Raw genomic sequence first — 22,612 nt, 5'->3', positions numbered from 1 at the left:
TCATCCGTAAAAATTTAAGTCAATGCAAATTTCAATTTATGTATTTTTTTTCATGAAAATTCAAACGATTTTGCATAGTCGGGAAGAGAATTTTTCACACCACAAAGTTAACAATGATTTTAATTAATAAAATAGAATAATAATCTGATACACCGACGAAAAAACAAAGAAAATGGAGCATGATATGAGGTATTTTTAGAACTTTTCCTTACTTCAGCATGAAACTTTATCGACATCAAGATTCTAATACGTTTATGTATTGTAGAACATGGCTTGGTATGGATTAATACAAATTAGAACTCCGGTAGTGAGATTCGTCTAAACATAGTTTCGATTTGTGAGAGTCTCACAAATTTGTCTCCGATTATTTAAATTTCGCTTTGTTTGTTTTAATTTAACCTTGATGTTAAACTCCGAGCCAGGTGTTAAAGCTTCATGGTTTATTATATTTTTTTATACATAATCCAACCATTTTATCAATATTAACATCACTTACATATTTTACAAGCGTTAATTATATTGTATGCCATTTTTTTCACTGCTAAATTTCTCTCAGCGTTATAATATTATACTCTCAATGTTAATTTTGGTATTATATTAGTTTTCATGCAATAATACCCTCCCCTTAACACGGGATTTTTCGTTGAATTGGGGGTGAGAAATATACTGCCACTACACGTGTTCAATAAGGAAACAATTTTAAATTTTATAATTTCGAGTTAGTTCCATTGTGTGTAAGATTCATTATAATTTAATAAATAATAATAAAATAACTTTTAAAATCTTCAATTTTCAAATTGACAAAAACTTCGTATTACGTTATTTTTTAAGTTGAGCTGTCGAATTTCGATTAATTGTATTATTAATGCATTTGACTTCAGGCATTAAAATTAAGTTTAAAACAAGTTTCTTACTAACTAATTTTTAGCCTGATTTCGCCAGGTATGCCTCAAAGGGGAAAAAGTAAAAACAGGAAGGATACATCATATATTTTCTGTCCCTTATATTGGTGACTCCCTTAAATTTGTTAAATTTTAACAAGGCTCGGATTTCAAAATTGAATTCTGCAATTGTTTTAAATTCAAAACAATCTCACAACAGGAGTAATGATGATAAAAATCTTATGTAACGGACCAGTGCAATGCGCGATATTCCACTTTGTTAAATTTATATAAAAAAGCCCTGAAAACAACATATGATATTGTCGTTCTCCTGACTATCGTAAATGACATTTTTTGCGTAATTTCCATTACGAACACTTTTATTATTAAGTATAGTATTATTTACATACCCGTATATTAACAAAAGTCATATATATATTTTATTTTTCCAAAAGTGATAACGAAATCCATGTAAAGATAAATTTTAATTCCTTACTGTTTATCGATAAAAAAAGTAAAGTTCAACCATTTAAAAAAGGGGTCATAGATAAAACTATGAATAATTCTTTTGTAAAATCTGTCCAAATGCAGTAATTGGAAAACCACGATTTATCAAACGTGTCTTGATTTTCTGGTTATAATGGCAAACACAAACAATAACATTCTCTTGTAAAATTTATACAAACGCAGATACGACAATTAGTCGGGGAGCCGCGATATATCAAAGGTGTCCTGATTTTCTGGTTGCATTGTGTAGTACAACCTTTGTTCGTAGACTGCATCAGGTTGTGTTCTTCCTTTGTCCGAGTGGGTTGCGTGCCGGCGTACCTACCCCGTGTAGCGGGTAGAGGGTAGACAGCGAGATAGCGCAGTACCTACCCTACTGTACCCCACCCGGGTCCCAGCCCGCACGAGACGTCTCCGGTGCAGACGAGACCGTACCACGGCCGCGCTGTCACCGCCCACCCCATAACATAGTATAAGAAAAGTAACTGGTGTGGCAAAAATGTCTCTACATATCTATTGTGACGAAACTTAGCTTTTAATAGAAGTTGTTATCTTAATTAGTTAAATCGACGCCCAGAAAAAACATATCAACGTCACAGCTAGGATTTGGAATGGAAGTTAACTCTTTAAATATTTGGCATATTTAAATTTAGAGAAATAAGAATAAGAAGTTCTTTTAATGGTAAATTTTCTGACAGAAATTTTCTAATATTTTTTTTTCTAAAATTCGACCCCTAGAAAAAAAATACTCCTATCTATGCTACAGCTGTGACTTGAAATGAAGTTAATTCATTAAATACTTGGCGTTTATAAATTTACTAAAATAAAAACAAGAACTTCTTTTGACTATAAATTTGCAGAACAGAAACTGACTCTTGATTTCTTTCTAATAATTATGCTCCAAGAAAATGTTTCTATTTCTCGATTATTTACTAAAACAAAAACAGTTATTAGAACGGTAGAAATAATTATTCTTACACATATTTTCAAATAATCAATCGAGACATGACAGATGAAACCTAAGTTTGAAATCTCGTGAAAATAAAACTCGTATTTTACTAGTCGAGACGACGTCACGCAACGTTTTCAAGTACGCCCCTCAAAATCGACTTGGCGAGTTAAAAATTACCCGATTTCTTTAAAACAGTACCAATATAATATATGTACGTGCCTAATCGTATTTTTTAGCATGCGTTTATCGTAAATTATAATTTTGAATGAAAATCTTGATTTTACTTGAATATTCAACACAAAAAATCAATATGATTAATTTTTCCCATATTATGTCACAATTAGTATGAAAAACTTTTGTTTTATCTTTACAAGAACACGAAATAAGAAAGGGAGATATTATTTATTTGTAAATTTTCTGAATATGGCGAATTATATGTACCTCATCTTCCTTAAGGAACGCTCACACATTACTGTGTTCAAAATTCTTATACGAGTACAGATATGCAACCCCCGATGGTCCTAGCCATTACTGCTATTCCTTTATTTCCTATATCCTATACTTCATTAACCGTATAGCGGTGATATCTTTTACTGTGAGCTCCTTCACAGCGTCATCTATTTAAATATATTTTACTTCTTTCCCAGATCGGACTAATCAGATCAGACTAATAACCCTGCCATCGTATAATTATCGATTAAGTTAACACCGCATCCACCCAATTTGAATTGAGATAAGGGTCAAAGAAGTAAAAATAGTTTATTAAGATATTATTTAATTATGGATCAAGCATCTGATGTCAAAAAACATTTATTTCGTAAATATAACTTCTGATTTTCCATTTATAACCTTGGATATAATATTGAATTAACAGGCCCACTAGAAATCGTTTTTGTTACTTATGATTAACACACTTAAAATAAGAAAAGTGAATAATTATTCAAAAAGTTTGATATGCGACATAACAAGGGTTTGAAATAAATAAAATATATATATTTTTTACAGATTTTAAGTACTTTATTTTGTAGCCGCCCGTTACATTCTCTTCCAACAAAACCGTTAACAAATCATTTTGTGGGGAACATTAGCTGACGGATTATCTTCGGTTTAGATATATGGACGTACAGACATAATATGATAGGATATAAAATCGATTTATTGTATAAGAAAATTACTTTTATTATGCACATATTTATGTTTTTAAATATTATAAATACAAACTACTAAATGCACTACAATAATATCTTAAATAGTTACATATACATAAGAAATACAGAGTAAGATTGACCTTAGGCGAAGTTCTTTCTGTCGACTATTTATAATATACAATAATAAATCCCGGTATTGAAAAACAAAAAATACAAATAATTGTTTTGATAAATTAGAAAGGAATAATGACGTTAATAATAATATAATTTACATAAATCACTTCCATGGACACGTGCGAAAGCTTTTACGAGTACCGATATGCAACACCGGATGCACTAGTCATAACGGCCATTAACCTTTTCCCATCTATCATTCTTTTACTCCTCCATTTCTTTTCCCATATAGCAGTAACGTCCTTTACTCTCAAAACATTTATTGTGAATCTGAAAATCCCCAAAGTCAAAATAAAAATACCTGTAAAAACCAACAAGAAAAATAGCTGCGCTCTAACCTACATATTCCTTTCTTATAAAAAGTTACGTCATCTCTGTTTAGATATTTATAATATATCATTCACAGTTTAAGTTTAAGGTAAATGCAGCATATAAAGATGAATGTCCTGGTTTACAAATTTGAGAAAGTGGTTTAACTCTACTGAGGACTAAATTAGTTAACCTTTAACGTTAAACATATTAATTGCATCTGACAATATGTTCATGAATTAAATATCATAGGGAAAAATATTTGAAATATTCTGTACTATTTTTTTCAATATATTCCAAGATTTTACGCTAAGATTTACGTTTACTCCTTATATGCAAGTAACATTCTACGTTGAATCATTTGCCAATTTCAATTACAGTCGTTTTAGAAAGATTTGAAAGTTAGATTAAAAAGAATGAAATTACTGAACAATTATTTTGCAGGGGTTTCCTTTAAACTTCCATAACGTGCATGTATCTCCAATCTTCACCATGAACCTACAAACAATAAATTAGATTTTTCTAAAAAAAAACTCGTTTCGGGTTTATGGTATTTACTACGTTTAAAACGTTGAAAATTTTTTTTTCGTTTACAAATGATTAAAGAACATGATATATTTAAGAATTTAATAATTAAGGTACGTATGAATAATATACAGATGTTTTGAATGTATGTGCATTTACTAAGTTGTTAGCTTTTAAATTTGACTTTTATTAGTATAAAATCTTACATAAAACATATTTTTAAATCTCTCTTTCATTCGATTTATCTAATTTTATTTGTAAAATCTAATCCTTATCCGCACCCAATGGTGCACAGGGCACTGCATCGTATTGACGCAACGTTATCTTGGTCGTTACTTACATGAAGGCAAGGTGGTCTATCTTGTGCATCAGTGACCAGTCCAGGTCAATATTTCATAAAAATAGAGTGTAAAATCACTTTTATTTAACCTCCTGGGAATCGAACCCGAGACCTCCAGCACGGTAGCTAAACACGCTAACTATCATACTACGGAGGCGGATACTGGACAATAGTCTTCTTCTTCTTCTTCTTCTTGGTATAGGCCTTGTGGCCTGTTTTTAAGAGGGATTACCCTCCTGCGATGTCGATTCCCAGCTATCGATCTATCACTTTGGTGGTCTGCCCGGGAGTCGTCTATTATGGTGTTGGCCGTACAGTGCGATGCGGATGTACAATAGTACCTACAGTAAATAACGTATTAGTTAAATTCATTAATAAATTATGAATTTAAAAACAACTAATTTTAAGAAGCTTTTTCATGTTGTAAAAAACTTGAACAATACATTGGTTCAATTCTCAAAAAGGCCTGTTATTCTACTTGTACGTGATGCGAAAGCCCCCTAGTTGCGAAGTATCCCTATTATTTCCCAAAAAAGGGAAGCGGGCGTGTGTTCATTTCTACCTAAAAAATCGACGAAAAGTTAGCAGCGACTAGAGCCCGTAGCGTGACAAAAAGCATTCATTCCAAATATTCGTATTTCCATCAAAATTCCGTGACCCGGTGCATCGCAAATGTGAATATCGTTTGTCGAATCCCGGTATTGCTATCCGCTAATAAAAATCTACCAAACTATAAAATAATAATTATTATTATTGTACAAGTTTTTCGTGATGAATCCCCATCCATTTAATGACAGTTATGGCGAACATAAATACAGATAAATTATTATTAAGTGTTTGGCGTTTTATTTCGCTGCAAAAAAATCTTAATTTTGACTTAGAATAAATGCAAATGTACATACTTAGTGATGTCGTAATTCAACTGAATAATAAATAACACGTTTATTACCTTAGTAAGGCTTAGTTTTAGTAAGCCTGTTTTGCACCAAAGAAGTTCATATATTGTTTATTGTTTACATACATTCCTGATCATTATTTTGAAAGCACGCTACCCTTAGAAATATCGTTCACAATTTTAGAGGCTACAATAATACCTGCATGTTATTGAAATTTTCTTTCATAAAAGAAATTTAATTATTTTTATTTTAAAACACATTTACAAGTAAATAATATTCTTCGGGGAGATTTTTTTTTCTAAAACGGAGAAATTAATTTGTTAGTGCTACTATTACGCCACTTTTTACAGTAGTAGATATAGAGGATGGAACGCCAATAGTGTCTTTCCTGATATAAACTCCTAGCTCCTTCATTCCCATATTTTCATATATTCTATATATTTCCATGTATACTATCATATTTTGGGTTCAGATTAATTTGGTCATTAATACCATATTTCGCTTACATACGTCAGTGTTGGTATTTGTGTTCCGTTACGTACGTCAGATTATATATATTTTTTTTGACATCTCATCAAAGATGAAGAAGAATATGGAAGTCTGGGTATTTACGGGGCTGACGACCGTCATCGGCTGGTTTAAGTGATCACTTTACACACGTGTAACATTCACCAATTCTACCCATTATTGACAACCACACTACTTAAATTCTTGGAAGTTCTTTATATATGAACCAATTTAGAAACCTTGTTCTTGAATCACTAGAACTTCACTAAAGACATCTATTGGTGAGATGTAAAGAAGCTTTTTACTAAGCAGAAACTCTTATATTAGTATGTGAGGTCCAAATCCTGGATTATAATCACACACATGAGAAACGCCAGAAAATACCATTTTCATTTTTATTATTTAAGCTTATAATTTGACCAGATAATTTATTTACAACATTTTGAGTGTATCCAAATACTTGTTCACAAAATCTGGATTATCTCCAATTACAGGAGTTATTTTCATATTATTTTTTGACATCTCATCAAAGATGAAGAAGAATATGGAAGTCTGGGCATTTACGGGGCTGACGACCGTCATCGGCTGGTTTAAGTGATCACTTCACACACGTGTAACATTCACCAATTCTACCCATTATTGACAACCACACTACTGAAATTCTTGGAAGTTCTTTATATATGAACCAATTTAGAAACCTTGTTCATGAATCACTAGAACTTCACTAAAGACATATATTGGTGAGATGTAAAGAAGCTTTTTACTAAGCAGAAACTCTTATATTAGTATGGTGGACCTCACAAGGTTTCTAAATTGGTTAATATATAAAGAACTTCCAAGAATTTGAGTAGTGTGGTTGTCAATAATGGGTAGAATTGGTGAATGTTACACGTGTGTGAAGTGATCACTTAAACCAGCCGATGACGGTCGTCAGCCCCGTAAATGCCCAGACTTCCATATTCTTCTTCATCTTTGATGAGATGTCAAAAAATAATATGAAAATAACTCCTGTAATTGGAGATAATCCAGATTTTGTGAACAAGTATTTGGACACACTCAAAATGTTGTACGTCAGATTGTATAATATGGATATTTTTATATTAACGTTTGTCGTGTTTAACACACCATTCATTATATCCTCTGAATTTGCTTTTCTTTCAATATCTTAATGCACTTTCCCGTCTTTCTAGATATAATATTTATTTCCGTACTAACTAGATATGATATTTATGTACTATTTCCAGAAAGTCGGAGGCTCTAGGTTTAAATGCCCACTCCTTCAAACACAAAGTCGCTTAGCTTTGCTTGAAAATTGTGTTGAATTGAAATAATTTTATTTATTATTTGAAAAAAAAAACAACAAAAAAAGCTCCTAAATACCTTTGACTTATAATCATTTTTTGCCAAGTCATTGTCGTACTTACTAGGCGCTGTTTTTTGAAAATCTTCTTCATTGTTATATGGCAATATAACTGATTCAAATACATTTTTTTTATAAGTGCATATAGCCTTATGTTTAATGTTTGGGTTACTATTAAAACATTTAATACATGAAAAAAATATTTCATTAATGTTTTACTTAGTAAATACCACTATTTCTTAAAATCTACTGTATTAATGAAATCGTGAAAAAAATGTTAGCATACATGTATAAATTAAATGTTTCAGTGGACAGAGCTTTATGTTTAATATTTGGGTTACTATTAAAAAAATTATATACATGACAAAAATGTTTCCGTGTAAATTAATATTTCAGTGGATATAAAAAATATAAAAAAACACGTAGCAACAATAATTAAAATTGTTATTCTGTCCTTTTGAAGTAAATGGCAATTAACTTTGCTATTAATCTTCTAGATCTGTAGGGGTGGCACAACGCGACGTAGGTACTACTTATTTCACGGGTAACCATCGGTCATGGCGTGAACTTGTGTTATGTCATGCCCTGACTCACGTCTCACGACAGGCAAGAATTACGCTAATCTTCTAGAACTACAACTTCCATGAACCTGACTCAAAGTTTAATCCCACAAATTGCGCTTCGCTAATGACGCTTCTTGAATTTTTACGGCCACACAAAGCAACTGGGACGCGAGTGGACGACTAATGATTCCGTATTCCTTGTAATGTTAATAATTTACAATGATGTGTTCCGATTCGCGAAGCTGACCGCCATGACGCCATTCAGAAAGCTGATATTAATCTAGACATTCAAATAATTTGTTTTAGTTTTGTAAAGGTTAAGCTTTTCCATGGAAAACTTTTTTAAATCTTTAGGTAATTACGTAATATACCTTTAGAATCTACCAGTTGTGGCTCCATTTCTATTTTTTACAGATATTTCACTTGAAACTGGACGTTATACAAAACAAATTGGACGTTAAAACTATTTTTTTATAAAATACAATATAACGTCCTATTTAATTTGTAAGGCGTCCAATTTAGTATGTAATATGTCCGATTCTAAGTGAGAAACCTGTATAATTATTACTCTAATTACTCACATTTGATTTTCGTCAACATTGCATTGCGTTTAAAGAAACGGATATTATCATTTTTTAGCCATCTTTCTTCATATTTAATTTTTAATTTTCTTAAAAGTTTTTATTTCATTTCAATACTAGTATGTAAATTGTCCGATTCCAAGTGAGAAACCTGTATAATTATAACTCTAATTACTCATATTTGATTTTCGTCAATTTTGCGTTGCGTTTGAAGGAACGGATATTCTCATTTTTTTAGTTTTTTTTCTTCATATTTAATTTTAAATTTTCTTATTATTATTTTATTTCATTTCAATACTATTTTTTTTTAAATATTTATTTGACCACTTTTAATTGTTTGGAATCACTCTAATTAAGGTTACTATGCACTGTACTTTCTGAATTTTCATTTCTGTATAGTTTTTGATGACTCATTCACTCCTCAGGTGAAATTAAATGTACTTATAACAAGTAGATGTTGAGTTTTTTTCTTTTCGTCAACATCAATAGAAAACTTATGTGCATTAGTGAAATCACATTAATATTCGATTAACTTTGAACTTTTCCTAAACCATAATGTTATTCGTACAATGTGTACTGTGTAAGTTTATTTTTGTTTATCAGTAATTTAAATTAACTTATTATTTTTTGCGTTGTAATTTTATTTTCTATAGGAAATTTGTATTATTGTAACATTGTGAAAAAACCTATTGTCAAAGATAATTAGTCATCTTAATGAATTTATTTCAATTTTTTTTTTGGTTAGTTTCTGTTGATACTTAATTTTTTAGAAAAAAAATACAGCTGTTTTCACAACACGACTCAAAAATATACCAAAACACAAATGTATAAAATAAAAATTTCTTCTTTTAAAATATAAATTTGTTACATATTTATGTATTTGTGTACATGTCCACAATAAGTGTGTTTATTTGAACCTCTTCTCAATTCTACCCTTTTGTTTTGTGACTCGACCTCAGTTTTTAATTTATACAACCCAAAACATAATCTTGACCTAATTTACTTTTTTGTAAAGTTCACTCATTTACGACATTATTCTTCGAAACGTGTAATTAATCTAGATGGCGTTCGTGTTACTAATAATAAAGTATTCATAGATAGTATTTTATTGTGTTAAAAAAAACTTAACTAAATTTAGATTTTTGAAAGAAATTCCTTTACTTAAATGAAATGTTCAATAACAATACTTAGCAATACGATGCTTGCGTCAGCGCTATATTTATATTTCAGTATTATTTTTCTTTTAAAAAGACTTTATTAATTTTTAGCTCAAAAGATTTATTGTCAATATTCGCGAAAAATATTATCGTTTCTTTAATTGCATTAAGTGTAAGATATCCTACAAAATGCAGTGAAATGGATTTGACTCATTTAAACATAAAACCGACGACCGAAAATATTTTTGCAATTATTTAAAAATAAATGTATAATCATTTAATTAAAAGTTGAAAATGTCAACTGTAGAAACGTAACCTAAACCACACGTAAATTCTACCAAGATCGTTAAAAAAAGAACGGTTAATAGCTCAATTAAGGCAATTTGTTTGAAGTGAATGTCTCCATTGATTTTCGCTAGCTTTTGATAGAGTGGATAGAAATATAAATGAAACCTAATGTGTTTATCAACGGCGATAGTTCGCATAGATTTAACTATGACAACAATAAAATAATCATTTTAGCTTTACTAAAAAAAAAGATCAATATCATACCACAAAAAGTGTCTAAAGTCACATTGATTTGATGTAAAATTATGTACATTTTAAAGGAGTACAGTATTATTGCGCTTTCTGATATTTGAGTCAAGCTCTTAAACCTGAGTTTAGTACTCCCATTGGGCAACCTTGCACTTCTTGACGAAGTCACCAGTGGCCAATGGCAATGTCAGGCAACTTGACGATTTGATCACAATCTTACTCATATTAAACAGAACCGACCTCAATGTCACACGTTTCATAGAACTACACAATGTAAAGAAAACACTTTCTAGTAGATATACTCGTACATTATAATATAAGAGCTACTTTTGCAGTGTATTAAAATAACTTCATTTCGAATTTATAAAAGGTTTTATAATATTAGTATTTTTTTCTTTTAACATTATCGATTATCTTAACTCTTGACTTGACCGCTTTGAGATGCCTGATCATGCCAAGAAAACTTGGCGGGAAAACCTCTGTCTTCATCTGGTCCTTTTTCCATCTACATTCGCCTTATAAATTCGTTTTACATATTCAAACAATTTCAACACACCTTTCATAAATTTATCGATAGTGCTTATCTCAGCTGTGCTTATTTCACCATTCGAACATCTATCATATATCGTTTTGCCCAAGATTCGTCTAGGGGATCGAATTACCAGTCAGAGGTATGAATGAAATGCCTTTTGCACTATTTGGGTTCGAACAAAACCAGAAGAGGAAAATAAAAATTATATTTAAGAAGTCAGTGACTTACAAATCCTTGATTACTCAAAAAATTTCATCGGTCGATAAAATCGTATCGTATCTGAATCGGTTACCCCAGGGTCGGTTAGTGCGACGGACCAAGTAGCGAGCAGTTGTTGATCTTAGATAGGAGGGGAAACAATCAGATAGTTAGGGGTAGTACATAGTGGGCTCGTAGTAGGTAGTATGCTAATGTAATGGTCGTAGTAATGTAGACACTAGACACCTTGACCTGAAGATATCGTAGATAAAGATACACTCCTATCTTAGAAAATTTTCACCCTTCGATTTTAAGCCAAAACATTTACATTTTTAGTGTTGTACATGAGTTTTTTCATTTTCTCCTTCGTCGTTCTTTTACCCTCAGAATGGTGGAATTAATGCAGCAAATTTGTAATGTCAAATAAAACAAAATAACGACTTTATAGTTTTTTTTCCATACACATTTTATTTCAAGGGTCACAACCCTCAGCAATGAGGATTAAGACGGAGAAGAAGACATTTTATTTGACTTTCAATGTGTGGAAAAAACTATATAATTGTTAGTTTATTTTATAAAATACAGTTCCATCAAGTAATGTCAGTACAAAACTTAACGTAACTAAGATGATAACCTTTATTATTTTGTAATCCAAAACAAGATAATTAAATTAAAGTGTTGAAAACATACCTTCAAATAATCGTCTTTTTTATTTTATTTATTTACCAAGTATTATGCCATAGGATACGTCATTCAATTAATCTTTTCCACTGTAGTATCAAAAAAACGTCATTACAATTATATTTAGTATCGTAAACTAAAATAGGTAATTTACAAATAATTAAATAAGTATGTACCTTTGGGAGTACGTATTACGTTTTGAGAATTAATGAACTTCCTTGAGAGCAATAAACTTTTAACGGCGAATCGTAAATACCTAGAAATATGTAAGAATAATTTAATGAATACAAGATATATCATAAAAATAACATTTATTTGTGCCAAAGCAATTGAGGAACTAGTGTTGAAATGCCCCAATCAAGTGTCATTTTGAAAATGAACTCGTTATAAAATTTATTCATAACACAGGAAGTTGTAATAAAAATTATTTTTGTTTTTAAGCATTTTTATCATTATTGTATGGACAAAAATGATGTGATAATTTGATTCGACGATTTCTCACCCAATTTAATAGTGACATTAACGTTTTTTGTACATTGTTCTGCAGTCTTAAAAAATCTGTTATAAATGTTTTTTAAAGAATAAATACATGTTTATTAGGTATAAAAAATAAACAAAGGGAAAATTACAAACACTTTTGAGCGACAAACATTGTTGAGATTGTTTTTGCAATTTTTTAAAATCAAAATGACAATCAGAATACAATTTATTAAGAAGGAACGTAAAGTTTCTACAATGAGTATTTTAAAAAAAAATCACCTGTAGAAACATGTAAAACATAACTGCAACGTTAATAACTTGAAATGAAAGCGAAATTTTTAACATTTACCAGATAAGTTATCCTTTATAAAGGTAAACCAGAAAACCAAAAAGTTTTTTTTTAAAGAAAATAAAAAATTACGGATTCCACCAAAATTTGATTTTTTTTAAAATAATTTTCAAAAATTAAAATGATACGCATTGAAGTTATCAATTATCAAAAAATAAGGATTTTTATGGTTCTTAATTTCATTTAATATTAAAATTTTGTATCAAAAAGAAATTATTAAATAAAATGTGATGATTTTTGTAAATTGTCATATTTAAAACAAAAAAAAATCTAGTTTTAAAAATATATATAAACGTGTATATTATATACATCGTAACCATAGTAATCCAATAGCCTACATCGATACAACCATCCTAATAACACAATTTTTTATGTCTAAGATAAACCGATATATTCCATCCGAAAATTCGTTCATCCCTACTAGTACATCACGACTATGTCATTGGGTACATCCGCTGTCTGTAAACTGGTTTTCGTTCCTCCCCACGCATTAGAGATCCACTGTGTCGCTACATCTGCATAGACAAGATAAACAGAAATAACTTAGAGCCACATTCAATTTGTCGTTGGACTTAATATTTATTTTGATCTTTAACAAACCTACATGTTTGAATATTTGAGAAAAAATAAAATATTGTGAAAAATAAACTGTATTTTATAAAATAAGTCAACGAAAAATATTACGACGGTCGCTTATATTTTGGTTATTATTCAGAATCACAAGGAGTGAGATATGTATTACGATTACAAATACGCTTTGTTTAGTTTTAATTAAGCAACATTTTGAGTGTGTCCAAATACTTGTTCACAAAATCTGGATTATCTCCAATTACAGGAGTTATTTCATATTATTTTTGACATCTCATCAAAGATGAAGAAGAATATGGAAGTCTGGGCATTTACGGGGCTGACGACCGTCATAGGCTGGTTTAGTGAAGTTCTAGTGATTCAAGAACAAGGTTTCTAAATTGGTTCATATATATAGAACCTCCAAGAATTTGAATAGTGGGGTTGTCAATAATGGGTAGAATTAGTGAATGTTACACGTATGTGAAGTGATCACTTAAACCAGCCTATGACGGTCGTCAGCCCCGCAAATGCCCAGACTTCCATATTCTTCTTCATCTTTGATGGAATGTCAAAAATAATATTTAATTAAGCAAATGGCTTGGATATTATCAAACTTTGTCGTCATGTTCGCTTCATAATTTGAAATAATTCAACTGATTAATAATTTCAACTGTTTAAATATCCATCCGATTGTTAATCGCTTATCTGTGTTACTTTCGTGATTCGATTCCCGTAATAGTCGATAAACAAAGAGAAATATCAGTTACGTTGACAACACTGAGGAAACATACTCACTTATCCATATTTGCGGGAGCAAAATGGATAAGTGAGAATACTCCAAGTAGGGATACGTGGATTATTTGCAGTCCACAAACTGCCTTCAGACTCTTATGTCCCCTGCCCCGCTTCCTGCAGTTCTAAAGAGAACTGCCGATTAATCTCAGTAATAGAATTCCTAGAAAAAACACTTTACGTTTTTGAAACGTAATAATTTCTCCAAAATTTCATGAAAAAATAAATAAATATACCAATTTTTTTATACACCTATTGATTGAAAACAAACGATAATTTTTAATATTAATTTTTTTATACAATAACGCAAAGTCGATAGTGAATAACATCAAAAAAGTTACAAGGTAAACAATTTTTTTCTTGTTTTTTTTTTATCTCTAACCTAAATATTTATTCGCCTTAAAAATTCGCTAAAGTACAATAAGAGCGTAAAGTCGAAGTAACATTATTACCTAAGTTCACGGAATAGTTAATCCATTACTTGAAAATGATATCGTCATCCATGCCAATATACAAAGCATTTTCGGCAATTTCGTACCATATCCATTATTTATTTTGCGGTGAGGGCCAAAAGGACACAGAGTTTGCAAAAAGTAAACAACCTAGAAATACTTTTAAAAAATTGTTGTTGCGACATCAATTGATTGTTGGCCGTGTTTGATATTATATTACAAAAATCTGATCTACAACACATTCCTCCATCCGCTATTGTACGAGGGCGCGCCTTGAATGCAAGGCTGTGGGGTCGGCGCTAGGCTTTTAGGGAAATTAAACTCACCAGAAAGGATGTGCTTTCAACCCCTTTCCTCTGCACTATCCCCGCATTGTTTGGTCTACGAAATTACCCATTAGCCTTGGCGGATTTTTTATCGGAATTTATAGACCGGATCATGAAATAACTCTATTTTCAGTAATGAAAGGTTACGATAAAAGATAGCGTTTATTTTAGGCTCGCTTGTGTATATTTTGTTAAATGGAACACCTCATAATTTTTACAAGATTAACGGTTATTGTCAAACATTTATGCTTCTTAACTATGAGATATATGAGCGGTTTTAGCAAATAATCCGCTTATTAATTTTCTATTCGTTTTAATATGTAAAAAAACACACTTTACAAAAGTGTGTGTCAAGCATTTTAACTTACCTATTTGATATTTTCGATAATTAATTAACACTAGACAGGCCGTTCATAAGATGGATATTTTATTTACCCGACAGTAAAAAAATTAAAATTATGTTTGCATTATATATACGATACACATTATTACTAAAATATTTAACGATTTTTCTTTTGCTATGAAATATATTAGATGTGACTTTATATAAATTTTGTTGATAAATACGTGAATTATCAGTTACCAGTATAATTCACGTATTTACATGTTTATTGTACAAAGCACCGCATTTTTCACATTTTCATACTTAATAGCAGAAAATACAGGAATAATTTTTGTTTCTGTTAGTAGTTTTAAGTTATTTTAAGAAAAAAATAGGATCTCTTATCTAACAGTGTTTTCATAGAATTTTTCATCGCCGCTAATGTGTTAATATCAAACTATCACGATAAAAAATTAATAAATCGGACGAAAGGAGAAAAACTCAAATTTCCGGCAATTTCACAGCGCGCTTGGCAATTTCCATTATCTGCTAATTATGTGGCCAGTAAAAGCGCCATCGTTGCAAAAGCTATTACGCCGACTTATGCAAATTTCCTGTCGAGTTTGATGCCGCGAGCGTGAATAATGAGTCAAGTGTGATTCATATCGGACCAACGTTAATCATATTAACGTTGAATTGGGTGTATGGGAAGGAGCATAACTCTTTAATAATTTTTCAAGGCACCTTCATTATCCAGTCGCCAAAATCAACATTCATTAATTATTTTTTTAGTACCTAGCTATTAACTTCTGTTTTTTCTTCTTTTGACCCGTTTATTCCTCATGTGGTGGTATTATCAGATCAGGCATTATTAGTAGACCTCACCTCGTCAGGATACTCACATAAGTTTTTCTAATCTACTAAGGGTTCCCCCTACATAGTGTAATGGTAAGCGCATTTAGCTACCATGCTGAAAGCTCCGGGTCCGATTTCCAAGGGGGTGGGGGTAAAAATAAATATAAGTGATTTAGTATTATAATTAAAATGTAACTTTGTTTTAAAATCACTATAAATATTTTATTATAACTTAATTATAATGTCTACCGGTTTCGAAGCTAACCGCTTCTTTATCAAGACTGATTAATACTCTTAATAACTAGTCTTTATAAAGATGCGGTTAGCTTCGAAACCGGTAGACATTATAATTAAGTTATAATAAAATATTTATAGTGATTTTAAAACAAAGTTACATTTTAATTTTAAAATAGAAAATCACAAAGTAAGAACATCAAATATTTAAAAAAAAACTAGATTTAATATTACTCTGGACCAGTACCTGAACGCAGGATTTTTGTTTCAGGTGTTTTTTTTAAATGCATTCATTATTTACCTTGCTTATTATGTACAAGGTGATCAATCAGTGGATTTCAGTTTCTTCTCGCTAAAATTTTATTTTAATTGGGAACAGGAGAGATAATGTAGTATGATCTAATCAGGAACCTCTCTGTGTTTGTTCATTGCTAGAAAGCTCCTCATGAGAAGCCGGACTGTTGACTGTCATCAACAGGCCTTCCGTTTCACTAGAGAAGAGGGTTTGGCATTATGTGGTACCAATGCCCTTCACTATGTTTGTCAAATACAAATCACCTTGACTTCAGACTGAAGTAGTGATTATTTAACAATGCATTGTCCTATGCACCCTCAAGTGGGGTAAGGGTAAGTAGAAGATAAAACACGCACCGTGGCGTAGTTGGGTAGACACTTGACTGAGAAACTGACAGCGTAGGTTCAATTCCCTCCAATTATAAAATGAATTCAAGGAAGACTTATTTTCAATCGGATGTCTGTGGTGAGTTTTTCACATTTACCTTCCCAATCTCTACTATCCTACTTGCAGACAAGCCTCTTAAAGTATGGGCTTCGCGGGTTTTTCTTTTTTTAAATATTGTTTTTTTATAGTTTTTTAAGTTGATACTAAATTGGCAGTGGTATAGCGATACCCTGGTTTTTATTTCTTCAGCCTTCAGGAGGTTTGGAAGGACACCATCTTTGAAATTATGTGGATATTAAAATATGAACATCAAACCCTACTTATATTATAATTTCACACTATCATCATACATATAACTAGTACAGCTGAAGCAAATCAGGAAAAAAGCGGGGAACTTTTTTTCGTTAATTAATTTTAATTTGATTTGAGATAAATTGACTGCTGTAGGTATATGTACCTTCAACTTTTTCATAGGATTTATAATTTAATTTTTGAAAAAAAAATCATAACTGAATAAACAAGTTCAAGAATTAATGAGAAAAAAAACTAGCGTCTCTACAGTATTTAAGTTAGCACTACACCACTTATAATTACATTATATTATAAAACAAAGGAGTTTTATGAAATTGAAACATATAATAATCAGATATTGATTTTTAGCACATTGTTTCCTTTCAAACTTAGCCAATATTCCCGCATTACTTAGAAAAAAACTATATTTAAATGTGGGTATTATATTCCTATAATTGGATCAATACAAAATCGATTATTTTCTTTAAGTATTTTATGTGCGTGTATTGTGTAATTACGAATGAAAAGTTTTTTTTATCCAAATATTTTTTGCCTGATAATTTGTTAATTACTAAGGTTGTCAAGAAAATTTTCACACTGGTTTTTAATGACGAATCGAATCAGCCGTTTTTAGTAATACTTGTATATTATAATTATTATTCAACCAATTTTTCAAACATTTAGACCAGCAAAAGTGTAATAGGTGTAACCTCAATCTCAGTGGCAAATTACTATTTTCGTGCATAGTATTGAGGGTATACGCGGAACGCATGAACCCATAAATCACGTCTTAAGAAAAACGAGCTAAGTAGTATCGAAGTCGGTTACTGCTTAAAGAGTTTAAGAGGCATTGCGACGCAATTTTACCATAAACTCTTTACTTGCAAAATCAGTTTCAAAAATGGGATATACATTTTGAAAAAGAATGTGCTCGTTTGTTCAAAATCTTAAATCTTTTAAAGTTATCCAGCGATTGCTTTGAAATTCTGACACAACATTACATTCAATTACGCGCATGTTTTCACATATGACACGTAAAAATTTGTCCTTAAAAAAACTTATTTTTTTACTGCAGTGGCAGCACCTTCTGTTGAACGTTTTAACAGCTACTGTTATTCTAAAACATTTTAAATGTTTTTGGTTGCATATATGTATGTAATAATAACAATTGTGATATTTTCGCTTTATTTGTAAAACAAACAATATAAATAAATGTTTTTTCTTTTCCATTTAATCAGACTTACCAAACAGAAACGCGTTGTTGGGTACATCTAATCGTTAATAAAATTCGACTTAAAAATTTATATTTCAAATATCTTCATAGTATAAATATCAAAAATTTCGAAAAGAAAAATCATGAGTTGATAATGAAAATTGATTCCATATTCTCAAATTCAAATCATTCTTGAGTTATGTTAAAATAATAATTTTTAATACTACGTTGCGATCCCCTTAACAAAGTCAACGGTTCTATAAAAAAGCTGCCATAATTTGATTCCGATGTAGAATTATTATGAGCAACACAAAACACATTGCTTTTGCTAAAAATGCCATAATTAAAAAAGTTTATCAAATTAGAATGTAAATATTATAACGTCTATAATCTTACCATTTCTACATATTTTATTTAATATAGGAATACCATGTATATGAAGTGGGCAACTGCAACCTACAATTTTAAACTTCACGTATGAAGTGCGTCGATGATGTCATTTATTTAGACAAATTGCCATAAGAGAATTGGTGTCAACCAAACCATTCATTGAGCAGAGTTGGTTTGGTTATGTCTAGCTAAATCTTGGATCTAACCTTAAAGCTCAAGGTACTCTCATATTTTACCTTATGTTTGATAGGCGCAGTGGCATAGTTGGGTAGACGCTCGACTACGAAACAGGTATCGTGCGTTTGATTCCCGCCAATTGCAAAATGACTTCAAGAAATATTAATCTTCAATTGTTCTGAGCATTTGTGTTGCATTTTTTTACATCTACCTTCCCTATTCTAACTATTCTACCTGCAGACAAGCCTCTAAACCAGAGACTTTAGAGGTTGTTCCTTTTTTAATATTTATCACTAGTGCAATATTAAGTATGTAGCAAATGGCTATGCAGTGTGCGTAAATATATCGGTAATGTAATGGCCATAGGATATATCTGTCAAATTTTTCATTTTCTAAATTTGTTCTACAAAATGTCTAAAATAGTGTATTCCACAATCTGGCAAAATGATATAGCTGTAGTTGTAATACTTATTGCTTTTTATTAAGATATGTACATATAAACATATATTAAACAAATGAGTTATTTCATTTCACAAGTTTGTTTTTGCTCTCCTGTAAAATTTGGTCTTAGACAGATATACCCCTTTGCCTTTACACTACTGATATGTAGTACCTATTTTTAATATAACCTATTAATAATGTAGACAAAGAGTCATCATGGTAACAATTTTGTTAACTACCAAAATGTCCAAAGAAAATTTGTGTGATTTTAAATACGTGCATTTATGTAAGTATTTAAAACGGATTTTCGAAATGCTATTTCAAAGCTTTGTATGCTTTAAATAGAATTCTATTTAAAGCATAATGGGAAATCGAACACTACGCCAAATCTAAAATCCGCCACACAACCATTCAACCCAACCCAACTTAGAGCAACCACTTGTATGCGGCTATTTAGAATCTCTTGTATCAGTCGTCTTAAATAAGTAATATTGTTTATTAAATATTAGTTTTCTTCGTAAACAGCAAAATAAACATTTATTCGGTTGTAAACCTAAATAAAACTAATTTCTTTCTAGAATAGATTTTGGGGCGCTAAAATACAAAACTGAAACTAATTAAAATGGCGAAAACACGATTTGGACTACATTTTAATTCAGTTGCTTTGCGTCCGACGCCTAAAAGAACTGAAACCTTAATCCAGTATAGGAATTTTCATAAAAGGGATCATTTGATCACAAGGGGGGATGATGTATTGATCCAGTTTGGTTGAGAATTTTTCATTGGGAGCCTTCATTTTATTGTCGCTGCCTCAGACGGCCGGTAAGTATGCCACGGCCTCCTTAGGAAGCGGCCTCCCTTATCGCCCACGTCACGCTCCAAGATGGCGTCGCTTCCGGTCGCGCGGGAAATTTGGCCCACATTTCGTGGGAAAATCCATATGGACTCTGGGATTTACATCTCGAGAGATGCCTCGTTCATATTTATAACGGTATTTTTGATTACTTGTTATTTTAATGAATAAGATAATAAAATCTTTTATCATTGTTTTCCAACATATTACATAAAATCGCACTAAGGATAAAAAAATCACATATTACAATAAATAAACAAAAATGTTAAGCATGCAGAAAATTATTATATTTTTAATGAATTTACTATGTTACCATTATTAGGTATCAGTACTTTTTAATACTTGCTTTAAAAATTCTATTTCATCTCATTTTTAAAACCACAAATGAAAAAATTTTCTTGGGGAGCACGGGGATTTGTGTAAATATTTTTTTTTTCAAGTTAACAAGTTGAATTGGTGGCGAGTATTTCTCTTTTTCTTGTAAAATAGTATTTAATTAAATTTATTTTGCTTATATTATTGATGTATAAATAACGATCCACTTTTTTTTCATAATGTAAACCAGTGTTTCCTTAACTAGTTTCTTAAAGACTTACGAGTCCTTGTGACCGCTGAGGGGGTCTAAGTCAAAACGAAATTAATTTAGGGGTGCGCGAATAATTTACAAACATAATAACATGGCCACGATATATTTGATGCAAATCCGAAGTATGGTTAAATATCGAGTACATACATAAATTTGGTTACTAAATATCTTTAAGTAAAGTAGGTTATTATGACAGTGCATTTTCTTTATTTAATAAAATTCGTGTGTAATTTGAAGAAATTGTAATAATTAAAAACGTTAGTCAAAATCTACATGGTGTCTTTGTCTTCTACATGCCAATTTTTTCTAGACTGTTCTACGTATAGAGAAAAATATCAACACGTATCATTTAGATATGTAAATCAATTTTTAATTAAAAACTTCTAGTTCAGAATACTCGTATATGTACATTGGCGGGCTTAGTGCTAAGGAGTAATATTAACCAATTAAAAACAACCTAGTGATTCTGGTCTTCTTCTTCTTCTTTTTGATGGCTTTTCACCCTTCTTGGGTGTTATAGCCAGTGTCGAGTTATTTTTTATTTACACTTTTTACATTTGACTTATAAGTGTTAGTATTCCTGTTAGTGGGGTTAGTTTTATTAGTAATGTTAGTTTGTTTAGTGAGTTATTTTAGTAAGTTATCATACACCTTAACAATTTTATACAATTAATTTTAAGATATTTACAAATTATTTAATAAACAAGTTTGTTAGGGGAGGTTAATAAGGTTAATGATGTTGGTGGGAAATGGAAGTGATTCTGGTCAATGTTTGAACTTAACACAGACTATTAAAATTAGTGGGTAGATATATAATAAAAAATAATAAAACCCTTATCCGCACCCCAATGGTGCATAGGGCACTGCGTCATATAAACGCAGTGTTATCTTGATCGTTTACACATGAAGGAAAGGTGATCAGCCCTCCGCTTCAGGTACCAGTCCAGGGTAATATTGAATAAATATGACAGTGAAAAAATCACTTATATTTATTTTACCCCCCTTGGGAATCGAACCCGGGACCTCCAGAACGGTAGCCGAGCTTGCTGACCATTACACTACGGAGGCGGACAAAAAGTGGGTAGATAGTATTTGTATATAAGTATAAATGAAAAATATAAATATTTCCAATGCATATATTGCATTATTAAGGTATTTGATTTAAAGTCGCAACTTAATTTTCTCTAAACTCAGGTAACATCTTACGTAATTGATTTTTTTCTTTTGAAAAAAATATATTAAGAAATAAGTTTTTTTTTCGAAATAAATGTTTTTGAAAAAAAGTCATTGAAAGGTAAGGAGTTAAAAAAATAAATATGAAAATATTTTTCTGTATATCGTAGTCATACAGGAGAAAGTGACCAAGTGCATTTTTTTACAAAACCGTGATCATTGACTATTTGAAATCTTATAGCTTAATATTGCCCTGAAAACATTTCCCTGAAAGGATTTTAAACTTGGAAGTATAATATATTGACTTGGTAAAAATGACTAACTGCATTGATGTTTATTTTGTTGCCAAGCAAAAATGACTTAAATGGCCCTCCTGAACATTTTACGTTTTGGTAGTTGGTCACTTTCTCCTGTACAACTACGATATATCCTTAAAAAAAAACAATTTGAACTCAGTTTTTAATTTTTGGACAGAATCAATGTTACATTTTAAACACCCTGTGCTTGATTACGACTTCAATTTTAATTCATGAAATACTTTTAGGTAAAAAAATAATGGGGTCGATAAGAAATTAACT

At 30.8% G+C, this 22,612-nt stretch overlaps 1 protein-coding gene across 1 annotated transcript in view; it reads left to right on the top strand.

Annotated features, from left to right (window-relative positions):
- LOC148303234 (uncharacterized) overlaps positions 1-22,612 on the top strand; it is a 75,543-nt gene that overhangs the window by 13,096 nt on the left and 39,835 nt on the right. The gene's annotated exons all lie outside the window — the stretch shown is intronic.

Source organism: Brachycentrus maculatus, unplaced genomic scaffold, assembly GCF_059751285.1.
Source record: "Brachycentrus maculatus isolate JH-2025_06_01 unplaced genomic scaffold, ASM5975128v1 h1tg000378l, whole genome shotgun sequence".
NCBI classification, from domain to species: domain Eukaryota; kingdom Metazoa; phylum Arthropoda; class Insecta; order Trichoptera; family Brachycentridae; genus Brachycentrus; species Brachycentrus maculatus.
This window is presented reverse-complemented; position numbering and strand designations above follow the sequence as displayed.